This window comes from Crocuta crocuta, unplaced genomic scaffold (assembly GCF_008692635.1).
Source record: "Crocuta crocuta isolate KB4526 unplaced genomic scaffold, BGI_CrCroc_1.0 scaffold168, whole genome shotgun sequence".
Classification (NCBI taxonomy): Eukaryota; Metazoa; Chordata; class Mammalia; order Carnivora; family Hyaenidae; genus Crocuta; species Crocuta crocuta.
The window spans coordinates 3,456,793-3,471,207 of NW_027532591.1; the positions used below are offsets into that span (position 1 = coordinate 3,456,793).

General features: G+C 35.5%; 1 non-coding gene across 1 annotated transcript; it reads right to left on the reverse strand.

Moving 5' to 3' along the window:
- Positions 1 to 9,877: 9,877 nt before the first annotated feature.
- TRNAR-CCU (transfer RNA arginine (anticodon CCU)) lies at positions 9,878 to 9,950 on the reverse strand. The gene has a single exon. It is a non-coding gene; the product is annotated as a tRNA-Arg (tRNA).
- Between the last annotated feature and the right edge of the window lie 4,465 nt (positions 9,951 to 14,415).

Here is a 14,415-nt window from a genome sequence, read left to right on the forward strand (position 1 = left end):
CAGTTCCTGTAAGTGGCTTCTCAGCAATTCTTCACCCATGGCAAGAGTTCCTTCCTATCACATCAACTAAATCCAGGATGCCATTATTCCAGTGCTTGTAGAACCAGCTTCATTGTTCCCTATTCTCTCCAAAGATACTAGCTTCAGCCTGGGTAACCCCTCCTAATGAGTTAGTTCCAGGCCAAGGCCCACAATCTCTATTCAAACTTAGTGCCATCAATAACGGCTGAACAACACAGCCTACTGAGATGTCTGAGTTTTATCTCTATCATCCCTTAAGTCTCCAAATTTTAGTAATTCCAGTATCTTCACCTCTTATCGGCCATAGGGGATTTAGTTGCCTTCTGCAGTTGTATTTCTGGGATACCTTTCAGTTCTCTGTTTACACTTTCAGTTACCTAGGTAAAAATGTTTATATCAAATTCTTTATATACACATAATTAGTATGGTTGCTCCTGATCCACTGGCTCTCTCCACTTAATGTTTTACTGGAGAGACCACAGGAAGGGGGAGTTGACAGATCTCATATCCATTCTCAACTAATTCAAGAACTGTGATAAAACTTTAGGGAGCTTGAGAGTTTCTGGGACAAACTGTAGGATAAAGAGTGTCCTGGACCCAGATAGGGCTAGGGACCTCAGATGAAGAGAGATTTCTAATTGCACTTTTTGTCTTTACTATATTGCATTTCTTTATTATATAAAACAAAAGTGTGATCTAAGTTGGGGAGATTGGTATTATACCAGCTAATGACTCCTATTGCTTTACTACAATGAAAACATAAATAAAATGGCACACCCAGGCAGAGCTGATCAAGAGAAAAAAGAGAGATCAATAAAATGGGAGGGGGGGGAGGAGAGGGAGGGGGAGGGAAACAAAGGGAGAGAGAAAAATACAGAATTTAAATCAGAACACAATTACAGATATATCCAAGATTTTAAACTAATGTAAGAAATGATGAAAAACTATATGCCAAAATATCTGAAAACTTAGGTAAATAGACAAATTCCTGCCAAGATTTTTTAAATAGAAAAAAATAGCAGAACGTTCATTAGAAAACTTTCAGAAAGAAATAACATATAAAGAAGATAAAATGGGGATTACTTCTTCCTTTCTCTGTTTCTCCTTTCCAAATGCTAGTGTCAAGCTAGTGTCTATGAAATTTTCATAGAACATAGAAGAAATAGCACTAATTTTATTGATAAGACAAGAATAACCTTAACAGAGCATTCACATAAAGATAATACAAGAAAATTACAAACCAATTCCACTTATGAAAATACATGTAAAACTCCTAAATATTATCTAATTGAATTCAACAGTGTACTTAAAAATTGCAACATGATCAAATGGGATTTAGCATAGTAACTTGAAGAAATATTTTTGAAATTAGTCATGTTAATGGGTATAGTAGATATTTTGGATAGTTTTCTCAATTTCCATTTCTCTCTTCAAATATTTAAAGAGGTTGCAAAACTTAAAAAAATATAGCATTCTAGATTCCTTTGCAGCTAGGGTTTTAGATAAGAATCAGGTTCTACCTGTAGAATACACACAAGTGAGATTTAAGAAGTGAAAATGAATTGGTTGGCGTTCAGCTGTAGTTATGGTCTTTTGCTGCTAGAAAGCAAGTTTTGGAAACATGCAGCTTTCTGCAAAGGCATTCCAGTGTCCAAAGGTAAGGTTAAGCAGTCACATTCCTTGTTTATTCCAATCATATTTGCAAAGCCATGCCTATTAAGACAGTTTGATACAAAGAGCTGTTGCCAAAAAAACCTGAAATATTCTCAGTTTCCTGCGAGTAAAGAAACAATGGTCATGGCAATGCTTCTTCATCTGAATTCATATTTTGTAATCTCCTATTTGCTGTGTTAGATACTCATTTACTATCTTGGATATAAGAGACTGTTGTGGCAGCAGCTTCTATATTTTTAAGTTTTTATTTAAATTCCAGTTAGTTAACATATAGGGTAATGTTATTTTCAGGTATACAATATAGTGATTCAACACTTCCATACATCACCCTGTGCTCATCACAAGTGCATTGTTGTAATCCTCATCACCTGGTTAACCCATCCCCCACTCACCTGCCCTCTGGTAACCATCAGTTTGTTTTCTCTAGTTAAGAGTTTGTTAAGATTATGCATTAGGGGCACCTGGGTGGCTCAGTCAGTTAGTGTCCGACTTTAGCTCAGGTCATGATCTCATGGTTCATGGGTTTAAGCCGCGCGTTGGGCTCTGTGCTGACAGCTCAGAGTCTGGAGCCTGCTCCAGATTCTGTGTCTCCCTCTCTTCTCTCCCCTGCTCATGATCTGTCTCTCTCTCTGTCTCTCAAAAATAAATAAACATTTTAAAAAATTTACGATTATGCATTATATGTATATACCATTATGCATATGAGAATGTGCATTTGAGATTATCCAGTCTTAGAACAGAAAGAAAAAAGAATAAGCAAAAATGAACATGGTCTCCAAAACCTGTGAAACACCTTCAAATATATTCATATATGGATAAGGTGAGTCCCAGAAGAAAAGGGAGAGAAAGGTCAGAAAGTCTATTTGAAGTGCCCTCCTCCATACCCACCACCCCCTTCCTCTCCCCCCACCCCATCTGCCCTCAAAACATGGCTATAAATCCTAAAAGAAACAGAGAAAAGGATTGAAAATTGGTCCTTTGGAAACAAAAATCAGAGGCATATGAAGCTATTAGATTACTGTGTTTCATAATAGATTTTGTGAGACTTTAATTTTTTAAACTATGAATATATAAACTGATAAAGATAAAATTACATTAAAATTTCTTTATAAACTGTAAAGTGACAGATAAAGACTATCACTATTATTAATAATGGTATTAACAATAATTGGTTCTTTATTTGGTTTGGTACAATGTTCATGCTAATTAAATGCGATCTGACATGTTAATGTCCAGAACACTGTTTGGCACATCATAAATGCTCAATAAATAATGATTTTTTTCTTCCAAAAAAGTTAAAAAAAGAAAGTCTATTTGAAGATATAATGGCCAAAATCTTCCCAAATTTGAGGAAAAAAAACCCATATCAACTTCAATATGCAAGTAGCATAATATAATCCAGAAGAAGGGAAATAATAAAGATTAGAGCAGAAATCAATGATATAGAACCAAACAAACAAAAACCAAGTAAAACACATGAGTGAAACTATAGCTTGCTTTTTGAAAAAATAAAACAAAATTGATAACCCCCAGCCAGACTTCTCAAAAATAAGAGAGGACCCAAATAGACAAAATGAGAAATGAAAGAGTAGAGATCACAACCAACACCACAGAAATATAAACAATTATAAGAGAATACTATAAAAAATTAAATGCCAACAAGCTGGACAATCTGGAAGAAACTGACAAATTCCTAGACACTCACACACTACCAAAATTCAAATAGGAAGAAATTTGAACAGGCCCATAACCATCAGATAAATTAAATCAGTTATCAAAAATCTCCCAACAAATTAGTCATGGTCAACTGGCTCTCAGGGAAATACTATCAGATATTTAAAGGAGAGTTAATACCTATACTTCTCACTGTTTAAAAAAAAAGAAATGGAAGGAAAGCTTCCAAACTCATTATATGAAGCCAGAATTACCTTGATTCCAAAACCAGACAAACACCCCTCTAGAAAAGAGAATTAAAGGCCAATATCCCTGATGAAAATGGATGTAAAACTTCTCAAGAAGACTAGCAAATCAAATCTAACAGTACATTAAAGGAATTATTTACCATGATCAAGTGGGGTTTAATGTAGGGCTGGTTTAATGTTCACAAATCAATCAACATGTACACCACATTAATAATAATAATAATAATAATAATAATTGGATAGCGGTACCTGAGTGGCTCAGTTGGTTAAGTGTCTGACTTTGGCTCAGGTCATGATCTTGCAGTTCACGAGTTCAAGCCTTGCAACAGACTCTGTGCTGATAGCTCAGAGCCTGGAGCCTTCTTCAGATTCTGTGTCTCCCTCTCTCTCTGCCCCTCCCCTGCTCATTCCTACTCTGTTTTCTTCTCTCTCAAAGATGAATAAACATTAAAAAAAATTTTTTTAAGGATAAGAACCACATGATCCTTGCAATAGATGCAGATAAAGCATTTGAAAAAACACAGCATCCTTTTTTGATAAAAACTGTCAAGAAACTAGGGTTAGAAGGAACATAATTCAACATCACAAAGGCCATATACGAAAGGCCTCCCAGCTAATATCATCCCCAATGGGGAAAAACTGAGAGCTTTCCCCCTGAGGTCAGGAACACTACAGATAGGTCCACTCTCACCACTGCTGTTCAACATAGTACCAGAAGCCCTAGCCTCAGCAATAAGACAACAACAACAATAACAACAAATAAAAGGTATTCACATTGGCAAAGAAGAAGGCAAACTTTCACTCTTTGCAGATGACATGATACCAGTCTTTTGGAAAACCCAAAAGACTCCACCAAAAAACTGCTAAAGCTGATACATGAGATCAGCAAAGTTGCATGATATAAAATCAACATACAGGAAATCAGTTGTATTTCTATACACCAATAATGAAGCAGCAGAAAGAGAAATAAAGGAATCTATCCCAACTAAATTGCACCAAAACCCATAAAATATCTAGGAATAAACCTAACTAAAGAGATCAAGGATCTATATGCTAAAAACTGTAGAGAGCTTATGACAGAAATTGAAGATACAAAGAAATGGAAAAACATTCCATGCTCATGGATTGGAAGAACAAATATTGTTAAAATGTCAATATTACCCAAAGCAATCTACACATACAATGCAATCCCTATCAAAATAGTATCAGCATCCTTCACAGAGCTGGAACAAACAATCCTAAAATTTTTATGGAACCACAAAAGACCCCACATAGCCAAAGTATTGATGAAAAAGAAAACCAAAGCTGGAGGCATCACAATTCTGGAATTTAATCCACATTACAAAGCTGTAATCATCAAAATAGTATGGTATTAGCATAAAAAACAGACATATAGATCAATGGAACAGAATAGAGAACCCAGAAATGGACCCATAAATATATGGCCAACTAATCTTTGATAAAGCAGGAAAGAGTAGTATCCAATGGGTAAAAGATAGTCTCTACAGCAAATGGTGCTGGGAACACTGGACAGTGACATGCAGAAGAATGAAGCTGGACCACTTTCTTACACCATACACAAAAATAAGTTTAAAATTAATGAAAGACCTAAATGTAAGTCTGGAAACCATCAAAATCCTAGAGGAAAAAAACAGGCAGGAGCCTCTTTGACCTTGACCACAGCAGCTTCTTATTAGGCACAACTCCAGAGGCAAGAGAAATAAAAGCAAAAATGAACTATTGGGAACCCATCAAGATAAAAAGCTTCTGCACAGTGAAGGAAACAGTCAACAAACTAATATGCAACTGATGGAATGGAGGATGATATTTGCAAATGACATCGGATAAAAGGTTAGTATCCAAAATCTATAAAGAACACATCAAACTCAACACTCAGAAAGCAAATAATCCAGTGAAGTAATGGGCAGGAAACATGAATAGACCCTTTTCTAAAGAAGACATCCAGATGGCTAACAGACCCATGAAAGGATGCTCAACATCACTCATCATCAGGGAAATACAAATCAAAACCACAAAAAGATGCCACTTCACACCTATCAAAATGGCTAAAATTCACAACTCAGGAAACAATAGATGTTGGCAAGGATGTGGAAAAAGGGGAACACTTTTGTACTGTTGGTGGGAATGCAACCTGGTGCAGCCACTCTGGAGAACAGTATGGAGGTTCCTCAAAAAATTAAAAATGGAGCTACCCTACGAGCCAGCAATTGCACTACTAGGAATTTATTCAAAGGATACAAAAATGCTGATTCGAAGGGACACGTGCACCCTAATGTTTATAGAGGCATTATCAACAGTAGCTAAATTATGAAAAAAGCCCAATTGTCCATCAACTGATGAATGGATTAAGAAGATGTGTGTGTGTGTATATATATATATATATATATATACACATGCATACATACATATCATGGAATACTACTCGGCAATCAAAAAGAATGAAATCTTGCCATTTGCAGCAATGTGGATGAGCCAGAGTGTATTATGCTAAGCGAATTAAGTCAGTCAGAGAAAGACAAATATTATATGATTTCACTCATGTGTGGAATTTAGGGAACACAACAGATGAACATAGGGGAAGGGAAGAAAAAATAGGATAAGAACAGAGAGGGAGGCAAATCATAAGAGACTCTTATACACAGAGAACAAATTGAGGGTTGCTGGAGGGTAGTTGGGTGGGAAGATGGGCTAACTAGCTATTGGGCATTAAGGAGGGTACTTGTTGGGATGAGCACTGGGTGTTATACGTAAGTGATGAATCACAGGGTTCTACTCCTGAAACCAATATTACACTGTATATTAATTAACTTGAATTTAAATTAATAAATGTTTTAAAAAAGAAAAATGTTAATTAACTTGAATTTAAATAAATACATTTTTTAAAAAAAGAAAAAACGATGTTTTTAGGAAAACCAACCAGAGACATTTCACACTTCTTTTCCACAGCTAGTTTTTCACTTCATTTTTACCCATTTCTGGCTTCCTTGGATAGCCAACCCCTTTTTTATGTTTATGTTTGAGAGAGACAGAGAGACAGAGAACGAGCAGGGGAGGCAGAGAGAGAGGGAGATGTAGAATCCGAAACAGCTCCAGGTTCTGAGCTGTCAGCACAGAGCCTGATGCGGAGCTCAAACCCACAAACTGTGAGATCATGACATGAGCCAAAGTTGGACTCTCAACTAACTGAGCCACCCAGGTGCCCTTCTGGCTGCTTTTTAAAATTTCAATACATTCCTACTGTACATCTTTGGCTGTTTTTGGAAATTCTCCCCACCCACTCATCAAATTTTCCTCTAAATTTTTGCTTTAGAACACCTCTTTAAATTGATTATATTAGATATCTCATCAATGTAACCATTATTACTGCAGCTATGGTGCATTCAAATTGCAACAGCCTTAAATATTATTAATGATTATATACAGTTAATTATAAATAATAATTATTATTAACTATACCAATTTCCATCTACTATGCAAAAGGCTTTATTTTTTAATATTTGTTTTCTGCTATTTTGGTCATTTTCTTTGTTAAAGACTATCACAATTTGCTCAGGCTGCTATAACAAAGTACCAGATACAAATGGGTTAAACAACAAACATTTATTTTCCCAAAATTCTAAAGCCTGGAAGTCCAAAATGAGGATGTTAGTGGAAAACTCTTCCTGGAGTGGGGAAAACCACCATCTGGCTGTGTTCTTGTATGGTGGAGAGATAAAGAGCAAGCTCTCTGATGTCTTTCCTTAGAAGGACACAATTCCCATCATAAGGGCCTCATCTCATGATATCATCTAAACTTAATTACCCTCAACTTAATTACCCTCCAATGGCCTCATCTCTAAATACCTTCACATTGGAACTAAGACTTTAGCATATGAATTGGAGGAGAGGGGTGGACACAATTCAGTTCATAGTAAAAAACCTGGTTTTTATATAAGTTTAACTTATGCTAGTTAATGGAATGCCACTTGGATGTTATTCTTAATCCTGGCAGTAAAGATGGAGCAAGAGATCATTAAAAAACATATTATTAAGTTGTAAAGTATAAAAGATCAAATTAATGTCCCTGTTACCAACTTTGAATATCATTTCATTATTTAATATTCTCTTTGAAAATATGTTTACAAACAATAAAAAACTTGATACTAAAATGTAACAATTTGAACACTTGATATGCACAATTAGTATTATTATAACCAATGAAAATGTGGCTGTAATTTTGTCATATACAATAGCATGTTAAACACTTCTCCTTTTTAGTTCTCAAATTCCCATGTTAACATGTTAACCATGGCACCATCTTGTGGATATTTTATCAAATAGCTGAGCTGTGCAAACATTTATATGGAAACACTGAAAGCAAGTGCATCTAAAAAAAAAAAGGAATTTTTAAAACAAAGTTTAAGTTAGTAAAATAAAATGTTGGCATTTCCTCAGTCTCTTTTTTTCCAAAGGTTTTTAATATATAAGTGAACTCTTGACCCAACTCCAGCATAGTTATTTTTTCTTTTTAAGGCATTTTCTGTACTAACTGCTTATATTAAGTTTCAAACTGGCCAATTGCTTCTGGATACATGATATAGATTGTACTTTAATGTTTATGGTGTATGCATACATTTGCTTACATATATATAGGGGCACCTAGCTGGCTCAAGTTGGAGAAGCATGGACTAAGTCTTGGAGTTGTGAGTTCAAGCCCCACATAGAGTGTAGAGATTACCAGATAAATAAACTTAAATAAAAAGTGTGTGTGTGTGTGTGTGTGTGTGTATGCTACTGTAATTTTATATTGATCTAATTTCAGGTTCTTTTAAAAGATGGGAATTGATAGAATAGGTATTAAAAAAAGGAAAATTGTTTGGGGTGCTTGGGTGGCTCTGTTGGCTGAGCTTCTGACTCTTGATTTCAGCTCAGGTCATGATCCCAGGGTGGTGGGATTGAATCCTTCTTTGGGCTCTGCACTAAGCATGGAACTTGCTTGGGATTCTCTCTCTTGCTCTCTCTCTATCTCTCCCTCTGACCCTCTCTCCTGCTCATGCTCTCTCTCTCTAAAACACATTTAAAAAAAATTTTTAGGGGCACCTGGGTGGCTCAGTTGGTTGGGCGGCCAACTTCGGCTCAGGTCATGATCTCACGGTTCATGGGTTCGAGCCCCACATCAGGCTCTGTGCTGACAGCCAGTTCAGATTCTGTGTCTCCCTCTCTCTCTGACCCTCCCCTGCTCACGCTGTCTCTCTCTCTCAGAAATGAATAAAAAACATTAAAAAAAAAGTGTTTAAAAAAATAAATAAAAAAATTTTTTAAGGGAAAAATGTTTAAGAAATTAAAGTTGATCATTTCTGAACTACTTATTTTTATGAAGTAGTATAAAACAGTGACAATTAGCAAATATTAAAGGATATATACCAAAACACATCAAATTCTGACATCAAAACCAGATATTATTTTAATGTAAAGGATGATTTAAATATTTATTGATGATAGGAAAGTATATTAAATATATTTTAATTAGAAAAGTATTAACCACATAACATTTTGATGACCACTTCAGAGAGTATGCGGAAAAATCATTCTTGTAATTGATGTGATTTTTCAAAAAAAATTATTGACAATGATTTTCTGTAACAATTTCATTGTAAGGTTTCAGAATTTAGGGTTTACAATCACATTTAAGACTTTTCATTACCATATTTACACAAAATAGAGAGAATAGCATCTCTTATAAATCCTACTATACACAAAGCATTTAGATACATTTTCTAATACAATCCTTCCAAAAATCTTTTGAGTTGGCATAATTATGTCTATTTTTCAGTTGAGTGGAATTGAGACTCTGAGTAGTTATATAACTCACCAAGGTCACATATCAAGTAAGAAGTCATAATTATAACTTAAGTCTTCAAAGCCCAAATTCTTGTCACAACACAACCCTGCTTCCTTAGAAGTTCAGAAAGATATCAGAGATTTTAGTCCAGAGATTAAAATAGACTTTAAAAAGATATTTACTCAAAGTCCTACATGTATGCCAAATTAAAATTGTTTAATTTTTCATATGCAAAATTTTAAATGTATGAAACATACATTTTGAGACATTTTGAGACAAAACTCTTCCAATAACATCATACTATGAAAGTATAAGAATGCCAAGTATATTATTATAAGATTCTAGGTAGCTTTAAACAAGAATAGAACATAAACAGCAAATTTTCTTTTTTTAAGATTATATTTTTAAGTAATCTCTATGCCCAACATGGGACTTGAACCCACAACCCTGAGATCAGGAGTCACATGCTCCACCGACTGAGCCAGCAAGACACCCTGAAAGCAAATTTTCTTTATGGAAACTCTTAAAGCAGCAATATCCTTTTAACCATTATTTTCTTTTATTAAGTACTATGCCTTAAAATTCTTTACACGCCTTTTTAAATTATTATGCTAAGAACACTTAAGATCTACCTGCCTAAAAAAATTTTTTTTATTCTCAAGTTAGTTAACATACAGTGTAGTCTTGGCTTCAGGAATAGAATCCAGTGGTTCATATCTTACATATGACACCCAAATCTCATCCTGAAAAGTGCCCTCCTTAATGCCTGTCACTCATTTAACACCCCCCCGCCTTCAACCCTCAGTTTGTTCTCTGTATTTAAGAGTCTTTTCTGGTTTGCCTCCCTTTCTTTTTTATGTTTTTCCTTCTCTTCCCCTATGTTCATCTGTTGTGTTTCTTAAATTCCACATATGAATGAAATCACATATGAGTGAAATCTATATATGCATGCAACTAAGATCAAATATCTTAGTTGCTGGTAGCAGGCCGATATTTAGTATAGTGTGTGGCTTATCATATTACTTAGTAAACACTTGTTGAACTGGGAATAGCACTAGATCTTCTGATTTATAGATTGTAGTGGTTACAGATTGGTAGTCTTTCCACTACATCACATCACTTTCCAGAATTCAAACGTTTGCAAAGGAAGTGTTAGCTTTTCAGGCAAAACATTTTAGAACTACCAGTTCAATAATTATCCATTTCTATATAATTTCAGTTCTTTTCTTGGAAACCTAGTTTCAAATACAGTAAAATCCAATGATAATGAGCCCCACAATAAGGTGAATTTGGATAAAATGCAACTGGCAATTGGCTCTGGTCTTAACACAGCCACTTTCTCAAACATGGATAAGCTAAAGTTCTTATGTTAGTGTATGTGTGGGGGAAGTGGTGGGGGAGAAAAGAGAAAGAAAAGCTAGATCCTTCTCATGATGTTTGTAACTGTCAAATCACTATGTTTGTTGTACACTTGAAACTAAAATAATATTATATGTCAACTTTACTTTCAATTAAAAACTTCAAAAATTTAAAAAATGGATAGGCAGTGGGGTGCGTGGGTGGCTCTCCTGGCTGAGCGTCCCACTTTGGTTTGGGTCATGAACTCATGGTTTGTGAGTTTGAGCCCTACATCAGGCTCACTGCTGTCAGATTGTCAGTGCAGAGCTCGCTTCAGATCCTCTGTCACCCTCTCTGTGCCCCTCCTCCCACTTGTGCTCTCACAAAAATAAATAAACATTTTTAAAAAAATGAATAGACAAAATGTTGATTACATTTTTACAGGTCTTTTAGCTTGGAGTCTCCTTGTCAAAACCAAATTAACATCTTAGGTGCTTCCCCTTTTTGGTGTCAAAGGCCCTAAGATGCACAACTTTCTTCACTTCTAAATAGGAGCTGTGACCACAGTATCATTTCTTAGAATTTTCCTCAGAAGTAGCATAGTGTCCTCAGTTAATTTATACATTTGCCATTTCTTTTTATGCCCATAGGCCCCATTATCAGTATTCCAACCTGAAGCCTCTTGATGTTAGAGTATTCCTATTCAATGGGTAGTCCTCAAGGAAGGGGCTTTCAGCAGAGTGGTTTAAGCCTCAGCTATCTACAGAGATATATTCAACATACATGAAAATTGCATTTCCTTATCATACTAAATAGTGTGGATACAGACTATCCCTGATGTTCTTTTTCAGATCCACCATCCTTCTGTTGGTCCTTTCTCCATTTCTTAGCTTCAACCAAACCATGGGCAATCAAGATCTCAACTACTTGAACAATTTTCAAACAAGATAATCTCCAGTTCCCAAGTTAAAGGGGGAAAAAACAGTTTGGGCAAACATAATTAAGGAAAATGGCATCTCACACCACCACGTAAAATACATAGAAGTCAAGTTTATAATATAACATACATCCTAAGTGTCAAGTAGTGGCATGTATATTCTAAATGGTATAGAAGTTCAGAAGACAGCTGCATAATGATGGATTGGAATTCTGAGGGAAAACAGCTCAGTTTTAAAGGAAAGCTTATAAAGCAAGGAAGAGGTAGACAAGAATATAAATAGGAAAATCAAGATGGGATGTGCATGTACACATCATGTGTTGGGAGACAAATTTAACAGAAGTGGGATGTTTGTAGAGGCCAAACAATAGAGTCCTTTGAATATTATGGAATATTTTTTAATGCTTATTTATTTTTGAGAGAGAAAGTGGACATGTACACACAGAGTGAGGGAGGGGCAAAGTGAAGGAGACATTTTGAAGCAGGCTCTAGGCTCTGACCCATCAGCACAAAGCCTGACATGGGGCTCAAACTCATGAACCACAGGATCATAACCTGAGCTGAAGTCAGATGCTTAACTGACTAAGCCACCCAGGCACCCCTATTATGGAATATTTTTAAGATTAAATGGCCAAAGAAGTATTTCACAAAAATTAATCTGACAATCTGTGGTTAGAATGAGCCAAAAGGGGGAAAAGAAAAAACACACATAGACCAATAACACTTCACAGTAGTTTAGACGAAGGTGCTCAGGATCAGAATAAGTGAGTATAGTGACATTTGGAATGCAAAAGTAGTGGACTCCAAATACATGAACAAAAATCATGAAAATATGTTTTTATTAAGAAATAATAAAAAAACAGAACAGAAACTAGAGGTAGAATGGTAGGTGAAGGATGGAGTGAAAGATGACTAAGATTTATATCTAGCTAATTGGTAGAATTAATACAAAGAAGCTTCTATGGGCTCCTTTATCTTAAGTTTTCTCAGAGTTCTTATGATAGACAGAGAAATGGCCCCCCAAAGATGTTAATGTGCTAATCCCTAGAACCTATTAATGTTATTGACCTTGGATGGCAAAGGAGCTTTGAAAACGTGATTAAGTTAAGGATATTGCAATGGAGATATTATGCTGGATTATCCAGTTGGGCTCAATGTAACCACGAAGGCCTGTGTAAGAGTGAAGAAAGAGGGAAAGGTCAGAGAAATTACAATGAGATGACAAAAGCAGAGGGATACAAGGCTAAGTAACGCAAGGCCAGGAGTCAAACAATAATGGCAGCCTTTGGAAACTAAAAGCTTCTAGAAGCAAGGAAACAAATTCTTTTCTAGAGTCTCTAAAAGTAACCACAACCTTGCTGGCATTCACTTTAGAACATCTGACTTCTTAAACTATAAAATCATAAATTTATATGGCTATAAATCACTGAAGTATTTTATTAGTCATTTTCTTTTTATTTAAATAAAACACATGATGTAAAATAGGCTCACTTGAGTCTAAATCTTGACCTACATTTATGGTGACAAGTTTCTTAGAGAGTAAACCCAGGACACAGTACTACCCATGAAAGTAAAACAACCAAAAACAAAACAAAGCAAGGCAAAACAAAACTCCCAGCTAACATAATATATAAGTAAATTTACATGTGCATTATTAATTTAACGTAACACATATAAAATATGTGTTAATGTAAATAATGTACTATCCTGGATTATTTACTTCCTTGTATCATGAATCTTACCTTAAGAAACAAAAAATACCATTTGCAACAATAGGATGGAACTAGAGTATATTATGCTAAGTAAAATTAGTCAGAGAAAGACAAATATCTTATGATTTCACTCATATGTGGAATTTAAGGAACAAAACAGATGAACATAAGGGAAGGGAAGCAAAGTAATATAAAACAAGGAGGGGGACAAAATATAAGAGACTCTTAAATACAGAGCACAAACTAAGGATTGCTGGAGGGGTTGTGGGTGGATGGATGGGCTAAATGGGTAAGGGACATTAGGGAGGACACATGTTGAGATGAGCACTGGGGACCCTGGGGGTTATATGTAGGGGGTGAATCACTGGCTTCTACTCCTGAAAGCATCATTGCACTATATGCTAACTAACTTGTATGTAAATTAAAATAAAAACGGGGTACCTGTGGGCTCAGTTGGTTAAGCATCTGACTTTGGCTCAGTTCAAGATCTCATAGTTTGTGAGTTTGAGCCCCCACATCAGGTGAACTCAAGCCCTACTCTGGACTCTGCACTCCATACTCTCTCTCTCTCTCTCTCAAAAATAAAAAAGCAATTTAAAAAATAGACCTAGGTGACAGGAAAAATTAATAGTCATTTCCTTTGGTTACATTTTTATTTTAATTCCAGTATAGTTAACATTCAGCGTTATATTAGTTTCAGGTGTACAATGTAGTGATTCAACACTTCCATATATCACCCGGTGTTCACCACAAGTGCCTTCCTTAATCCCCTTTACCTATTTCTCCGATGCCCCCACAATCTCCCCTCTGGTAACCATCAGTCTGTTCTCTAAAGTTAAGAGTCTGTTTCTTGGTATGTCTGTCTGTCTGTCTGTCTCTCTCTCTTTTTCCTTTTATAAGCCACTAAGTTTTGTGGTAATTTGTTACAGCAGCAATAGGAAACTAATACAGTTCCATTGTCAGTCTTCT